Source organism: Hyla sarda, chromosome 10 (genome assembly GCF_029499605.1).
Source record: "Hyla sarda isolate aHylSar1 chromosome 10, aHylSar1.hap1, whole genome shotgun sequence".
Classification (NCBI taxonomy): Eukaryota; Metazoa; Chordata; class Amphibia; order Anura; family Hylidae; genus Hyla; species Hyla sarda.
Window position 1 is genome coordinate 131,484,819 of NC_079198.1, and position 8,251 is coordinate 131,493,069.

Consider the following 8,251-nt stretch of genomic DNA (forward strand, 5'->3'; position numbering starts at 1 on the left):
CCACCTGTAAGTTCTGATAGAAGCGCTGTAGGTTCACAGTCTTTTGCCTACCGATGACAGGAACGGAGTATCATGACATCACAACTCCGCCCCCATGTGAAATCATGCCCTGCCCCCTCAATGCAAGTCTATGGGAGGGGGCGTGATGGCCATCACGCCCCCTCCCATAGACTTGCATTGAGGGGGCATGGCGTGATGTCACGCGTGGACGGAGTCGTGACGTCACGATACTCTGTCCCCGTTGTTGGTAGGCAAAGGACTGCGAACAACCAGTGCTTCCGGCAGTACTTACAGGTGGGTGCTGCATGCTAGATTGCGGAGATCCCCAGAGGCGGGACCCCTGCGATCAGACATCTTATCCCTGATCCTTTGGATAGGGGATAAGATGTCTTGGGGCCGAAGTACCCCTTTAAATCAAAGCTGGAGGTTATATGTTATTAGTTCGTTGGGAGCCCCTTTGGTTAGGAGACCTTACTGTAGAGTTATAATGGCACAGAGACCTTGCTCATTCAATTTGACATCATAAGAGCCTGAAGTCTTGGGATGAGTTGTTTTGTTTTGTTCCCTACTTGTTTTATTTAAATACTGTAATAAAACTATGTATATCACACTTAACTGTTTGTTTTCTTTTCTATGGTGAGATATTCTTCACTTACATGTCCGATATATTTTTCATACATTGATTGATGCCAGTAACAACCATCTTGAATGAGACGTCTTCAAGCCGCCCTGGCACTCAAACCTGGGCAGCCCATGATCAATACACTGCACCCCCATCCATACCCCCCCTCCCCCACACACCCACACACCACTTTACTGTGGAAAAAATAGCAGCATCCAATGGCAATGTCTGCTTTTGTCAATTTTGTCTGACATAAAAAGAGGATATGCAGATAATTTGTGAACAATTTATTAACAATTATGGGGGAGATTTATCAAAACATGTGCAGAGGAAAACTTGCCCAGTTGCCCATAGCAACCAATCAGCTTGCTGCTTTGATTTTTATGAAGGCCTGTGAAAAATGAAAGAAGCAATCTGATTGGTTGCTATGGGCAACTGGGCAAGTTTTCCTCTGCCCAGGTTTTGATAAATCTCCCCCTATGTGATTTGAGAAGTCCCGACCTGTTGAAAAAAAGGAAAAAAGATCACAGGAAAATGTTTTTAATGCAAAATAGTATTTATTTATTTTTTTTTCATTTCAGTATATTCCGGTGGAAAACTTATTTTATTGTATTCTATTTTATTTTTTTTAAATCAACTGGTGCCATAAAGGTTAAACAGATTTGTAAATGACTTAATACTTAATCCTTCCAGTACTTTTCAGCTGCTATATACTATTGAAGAAGTTCTTTTTGTCAGGATCCGGACTGGTGAGGACACAGGAGTTGGATTCTCTGTGCCAGAGAGGCGATGATGCGGGTCATACTGAGCAATCGGTTCTAAGTAGTTACTGGTGTTCACCAGAGCCTGCCGCAAAGCGGGATGTACTTGCTGCGGCGGTAACTACCAGGTCGTGTTCCCCATTAGAGACTCGACCTCTCTGGCAGCTGAGACTGGCGCGGTACACAAGGACTAGACAGAGGCGAGGTCAGACGTAGCAAAGGTCAGGGCAGACGGCAAGGTTCGTAGTCAGGGGCGGAGTTCTGGATACACAGGCTAGGGAACACACTATAACGCTTTCTCAGGGCACAAGGCAACAAGATCCGGCAGGGACAGGAAGGGGAAGTGGGTTTATATAGTATAGGGAGGTGATTGAACTGATTGGGCCAGGCACCAATTAGCGGTGCGGATCGCGTCCCCGCCGGCATGAACACAGCAGCGCTCGCGGTCAGAGATAGAGATCAGAGCGCTGCTGTTAGCAGAATGCCGCAAGCGCTCAGGGGAAGCCGTGGGACCCGGAGCGCTCGGTGTTACAATTTTCTTTTTGAATCCCTTTTCAGTCTGACCACAGTGCTCTCTGCTGACACCTCTGTCAATGTCAGGAACTGTCCAGAGTAGGAGCAAATCCCCATAGCAAACCTATCCTGCTCTGGACAGTCCCTGACATGGACAGATGTGTCAGTAGTGAGCACTGTGGTCAGACTGGAAAGAACTACACAACTTCCTCTGGAGCATACAGCGGCTGATAAAAGTCCTGGAAGGATTAAGATTGTTTAATAGAAGTAATTTACAAATCTGTTTAACTTTCTGGCACCAGTTGATTTAAAAATTCCTTTTTCCACCGGAGTACCCCTTTAAGGATTAGGAAAGCTTTTTTGAATAACTGCCTTTTTTGGCCAGGGATGAAATATTGCAGGAGGAAGTCAACATCAGACCCGTTATCACATTTCACCAATCCTGTAGTCTTAGGGATGTACAAGTGATCAAAATGAGTTAGCAAAAAGCAATGCTAAGGGTAATTTTAGATGTTGTTCCTGCAGATTTTGTCCCCAGTCATGTAATATCTGGAACATATGCCAAGGAGGGGAAGAAATTGTCAGAAATCAGTCTAAAACTTTACAAACAAAAAATCTAATGGGAGCTATAACACTGCAAAATAAAGTGGAAAAAAAAAAAAAGTTAATAAAGATAATATAACCCCTCCCCTAATAAAAGTTTAAATCACCCCCTTTTCCCATTTAAAAAAAAAAAACAGTGTGAATAAAAATAAACATATGTGGTATCGCCGCATGCGAAAATGTCCGACTGATAAAAAATTATCATTAATTAAACCACACAGTCAATGGCATACACGCAAAAAAATTCCAAAGTCCAAAATAGTGCATTTTTGGTCACTTTTTATACAATGAAAAATATAAAAAAAGCGATTAACAAGTCCGATCAATACAAAAATGGGACGGCTAAAAACTTCAAATCACGGCGCTAAAAATTAGCCCTCATACCGCCCCATATGCAGAAAAAGAAAAAAGTTATAGGGGTCCGAAGATGACAATTTTAAATGTATAAATTTTCCTGCATGTAGTTATGATTTTTTCCAGAAGTATGACAAAATCAAACCTATATAAGTAGGGTATCATTTTAACCGTATGGACCTACAGAATAAAGAGAAGGTGTAATTTTTACCAAAAAATGTACTGCATAGAAACAGAAGCCCCCAAAATTTACAAAATGGCGTTTTTATTTTCAATGTTGTCTCACAATGATTTTTCTTCCATTTCGCCGTAGATTTTTTGGTAAAATGACTGATGTCATTACAAAGAAGAATTAGTGGCGCAAAATATAAGCCATCATATGGATTTTTAGTTACAAAATTGAAAGAGTTATGATTTTTTAAAGGTAAGGAGGAAAAAATTCAAGTGCAAAAACAGAAAAAACCCTTGTACTTAAAGGCTTATTCCAGGAAAAAACTTTTTTATATATATATCAACTGGCTCCAGAAAGTTAAACAGATTTGTAAATTACTTCTATTAAAAAAATCTTATTCCTTTCAGTACTTATGAGCTTCTGAAGTTAAGGTTGTTCTTTTCTGTCTAAGTGCTCTATGATGACACCTGTCTCGGGAACCGCCCAGTTTAGAAGATGTTTGCTATGGGGATTTGCTTCTAAACTGGGCTTTTCCCCAGACACGTGTCATCAGAGAGCACTTACACGAAAAACCTCAACTTCAGAAGGTCATAAGTACTGAAAGGATTAAGATTTTTTAATAGAAATAATTTACAAATCTGTTTAACTTTCTGGAGCCAGTTGATATGTATATATATATATATATATATATATATATATATATATATATATATATATATATATATATATATATATATAAAAGTGTTTTCCTGGATAACCCCTTTAAGGGGTTATGTACCAGAGAAAAAAATGTTGCACATCTGACCACTGTCACTGTCATTAATAACTCTGGGATGCTTTTACTAATGAATTTGATTCCGAGATTGTTTATTGTGACATATTCTACTTTAACATAGTGGTACATTTTTGTCGATACTTGCATCATTTCTTGGTGAAAAATTCCAAAATTTCATGAAAAATTTGAAAATTTAGCTTTTTTCTATCTCTGAAGCTCTCTGCTTGTAAGGAAAATATACATTCCAAATAAATTATATATTGAATCACATACACAATATGTCTACTTTATGTTTGCATCATAAAGTTGACATGTTTTTACTTTTGGAAGACATCAGAGGGCTTCAAAGTTCAGCAGCAATTTTCCAATTTTCCACAAAATTTTCTAAATCAGAATTTTTCAGGGACCAGTTTAGTTTTCAAGTGCATTTGAGGGGCCTTCATATTATAAATACCCCATAAATGACCGCATTAGAAAAACTGCACCCCTCAAAGTATTCAAAATGACATTCAAAAAGTTTGTTACCCCTTAAGTGTTTCACAGGAACAGCAACAAAGTGAAGGAGAAAATTCAAAATGTCCATTTTACATGTTCTTGTAGACCCAGTTTTTGAATTTTTACAAGGGGTAAAAGGAGAAAAAGCCCCCCAAAATGTGTAACCAATTTTCTCTCGAGTAAGGAAATACCTCATATGTGGATGTAAAGTGCTCTGCAGGTGCAGTTGAGGGCTCAGAAAAGAAGGAGCGACATGGGATTTTGGTGAGTGAATTTTGCTGAAATGGTTTTTGGGGGCATGTCATATTTGGGAAGCCCCTTTGGTGCCATAACAGCAAAAACCACCCCACATGGCATACTATTTGGGAAACTACACCCCTCAAGGCACGTAACAAAGGTGTTTAACGACTGTGTCGGATGTGTAAATGAATTTTTCTTTTTACTAAAATTCTTTTTTTTCCCCAAATTTACCATTTTTACAAGAGGTAACAGGAGAAAATGCCCCCCGAAAGTTGTAAACCATTTCTTCTGAGTATTGAAATACCCCATGTGTGGACATAAAGAGCTCTGCACTAAAATGCTCAGAAGAGAAGGAGTCACATTTGGCTTTTCGAAAGTAAATTTAGCTGAAATGTTTTTTTGGAGGGCATGTCGCATTTAGGAAGCTCTATGATGCCAGAACAGCAAAAAAAAAAAAAAAAATGGCACACTATTTGGGAAACAACACCCCTCAAAGAATGTAACAAGGGGTACAGTGAGTGTATACAACCCACAGGTGTTTGACAAATTTCCGCTAAAGTTGGACGTGTAAAATGAAAAATTAGATTTTTTTCATAAAATGCTGGTGTTACCCCAAATTTTTCATTTTCACAAGGGGTAACAAGAGAAACAGCCTCCCAAAATTTTTATCCCCATTTCTTCTGAGTATGGAAATACCTCATATGTGGATGCAAAGTGCTCTGCGAGCGAACTACAATGCTCAGAAGAGAAGGATCGCCATTGCGCTTTTGGAGAGAGAATTTATTTGTAATGGAAGTCGGGGGCCATGTGCGTTTTTCACAGCCCCCATGCTACCAGAACAATGGAATCCCTCCACATGTGACCCTATTTCGGAAAGTATACCCCTCACGGAATGTAATAAGGCATGCAGCGAGCATTTACATCCCACATGGACCACTGTTCAAAAAATCTGCCAGACACCAGGGGTGTGTAAAGGCTTACTGCACCCCTGGCTACATTCCTTGAGGGGTGTAGTTTGCAAAATGGGGTCACATGTGGGGGTGGATCACAGCGTCCCAGAGTCCGGGATCACGGCAACAGATCTTGTACACTAACATGTTCTTGTAGGCACAGAGGCAATGGAAGAAGTACGTTCCATCGTACGAAACGGCTGGCGTTGCCTCTAAGTGCTCCTCACCATCGAGACCTGTTGCCGTGATCCCGGACACCTGGACGCTGTGATGTTCACCCTACAGTGAGTGCATATGCACCTCTTTTGTTGTATTCACTTCGATTCACTCCGATACTTCTAGCTATGCATATATGCACCCCACAGGTATCACCTTCATATAGTGGGATCCGGATCTTCCTCCACTTCCATACCACTAGGTACTAGTTACTAGGGTTCAGCTCTTGAGATATTCAGTCTGAAAGTGCTCTCCCCATTCTTTCTACTAATTGGTTCACATGTGGGGGAGGTCCACTGTTCTGGCACCATGGGGGCTTTGTAAACGCACATGGGCCCTCATTTACTAACAGGATCCCAACACTTTGTCGGGTTTTGCACCAGAAATATGTCTGCGCCAGAATCTGGCGCACAACCCAACAAAATCAAAATCACTCAGAATGAAAAAAAAAAAAAACTACAAAAGGGGCGTTTTTCCCGACAAAAGGGGCGTGTTCCCGACAAAAAGAGAAAAAACACTCCGAGTGTGAAGAAAACTCACAGGAAAACCTGTGAGTTTTGCTTCACAGAAACCAGACAGCTCAGAGCTGTCGGGAAATTACTCAAAACTGAGTGAATCCTGCTACCCCCAGCATGGAACAGGGTCTGTTCCATGTTGGGGGTAGTAGTACAGGAGCTGAGGGATTGATCGCACCGGGTCTCACTTCTGAGACCCGATCCGATCAAAAGTTATGAAGCAGGGGAGCGGGCGGCATGTTCCGATCCCCTGCAATGTACTGTAAACTTTCATTTTTAAATTCCCCACCAGAAGCCCTGAATGTCCGGGACCGAGAAGCCAATCAGGGCTCCTGGCAGGGTTTTAATATAGAAGCGCTGTGGAGGGCAAAGATGTATAGAATCTCTGGGGGGGGTATATATCTGGCCCTTCCAGCGTTTCTATATATATTTCCCCCTGCTGCGCTATATCAAACTTAGTGGCCGCTGCGCTTGAATAAATGTACTGCCCCCCAGCGCTATTATATATCTATACTGACCCCCGCTGCGCATATACTGACCCCCGCTGCGCATATTTATATATATACTGCCTCCCCCAAGCTGCGCATATTAATCTTCATCTTCTCCCTACCCTGGCTGCCAATGAATGCAAAATCTATTAGCGGGGGAGCGGGGGAGCGGAGGGCTGCTGCCCGCTCTCGCTGCTAAGAGCAGCTGCATATCATGATATCCATATGTCTGACCCTCACATCATACATATACAAATGCCGGCTCACCGCTATGAATGACAAGTAAGCTATTGGCAGCAGCAGCACGAGCCTCCGCTCCCTGCACTGCTTTACTTGTCATTCATAGCAGTGAGCCGGCACCTGTATATATAGATGCGTGGTAGGGGTCAGACATATGTATATATTTCTGACCCTCACAGCATCTACATATATAGGTGCCGGTTCACCGCTATGAATGACATGTTAAGCAGTGCAGGGAGCGGAGGCTCGTGCTGCTGCTGCCAATAGCTTACTTGTCATTCATAGCGGTGAGCCGGCATTTGTATATGTATGATGTGAGGGTCAGACATATATCCATATGTCTGACCCCCACAGCATGATATGCAGCTGCTGCCCGCTATGAATGACAAACTCTTAGCAGCGAGAGCAGGCAGCAGCCCTCCGCTCCCCCGCTAATAGAGTTTTCATTCATTGTCAGCCAGGGGAGGGAGAAGATGAAGATTAATATGCGCAGCTTGGGAGAGGCAGTATATATATAAATATGCGCAGCGGGGGTCAGTATATGTGCAGCGGGGGTCAGTATAGATATATATATATATATATATATATATATAAATAATAGCACTGGGGTGGCAGTACATTTATTCAAGCGCAGCGGCCACTAAGTTTGATATAGCGCAGCAGGGGGAAATGTATATAGAAACGCTGGAGGGGCCAGATATATACCCCCCCCCCCCCAGTGATTCTACACATCTTTGCTCACCACAGCGCTTCTATATTAAAACCCTGCCAGGAGCCCTGATTGGCTCCTTGGTCCCGGCAATTCAGGGCTTCTGGTGGGGAATTTAAAAATGAAAGTTTACAGTACATTGCAGGGGATCGGAACATGTCGCCCGCTCCCCTGCTTAATAACATCTGGTCGGATCGGGTCTCAGAAGTGAGACCCGGTGCGATCAATCCCTCAGCCCCTGTACTACTACCCCCAACATGGAACACACCCTGTTCCATGATGTGGGTAGTAGTATAAGCACTATTGTAGTCAGAATTTGCAGAGACTTTTTTCTGTCGCACAAAATACATTTTGTGCGACAGAAAAAAAACCTGCGACAGAAAGAAAGGGAAATTGGGCGACAGATTAGTAAATCACAAGGAAAAAAAGATGAGTACACTGAAAAAAAAAACCTAACCGACACTCCAGTCTTTGTAAATGAGGGCCATGGCCTTTAATTTCAGCCAAATTCTCTCTCCAAAAGCCCAACGGTGCTCCTTCTGAGTCCTGTAGTGCGCTCGCAGAGCACTTTCCATCCTCACATGGGGCATTTCCATAC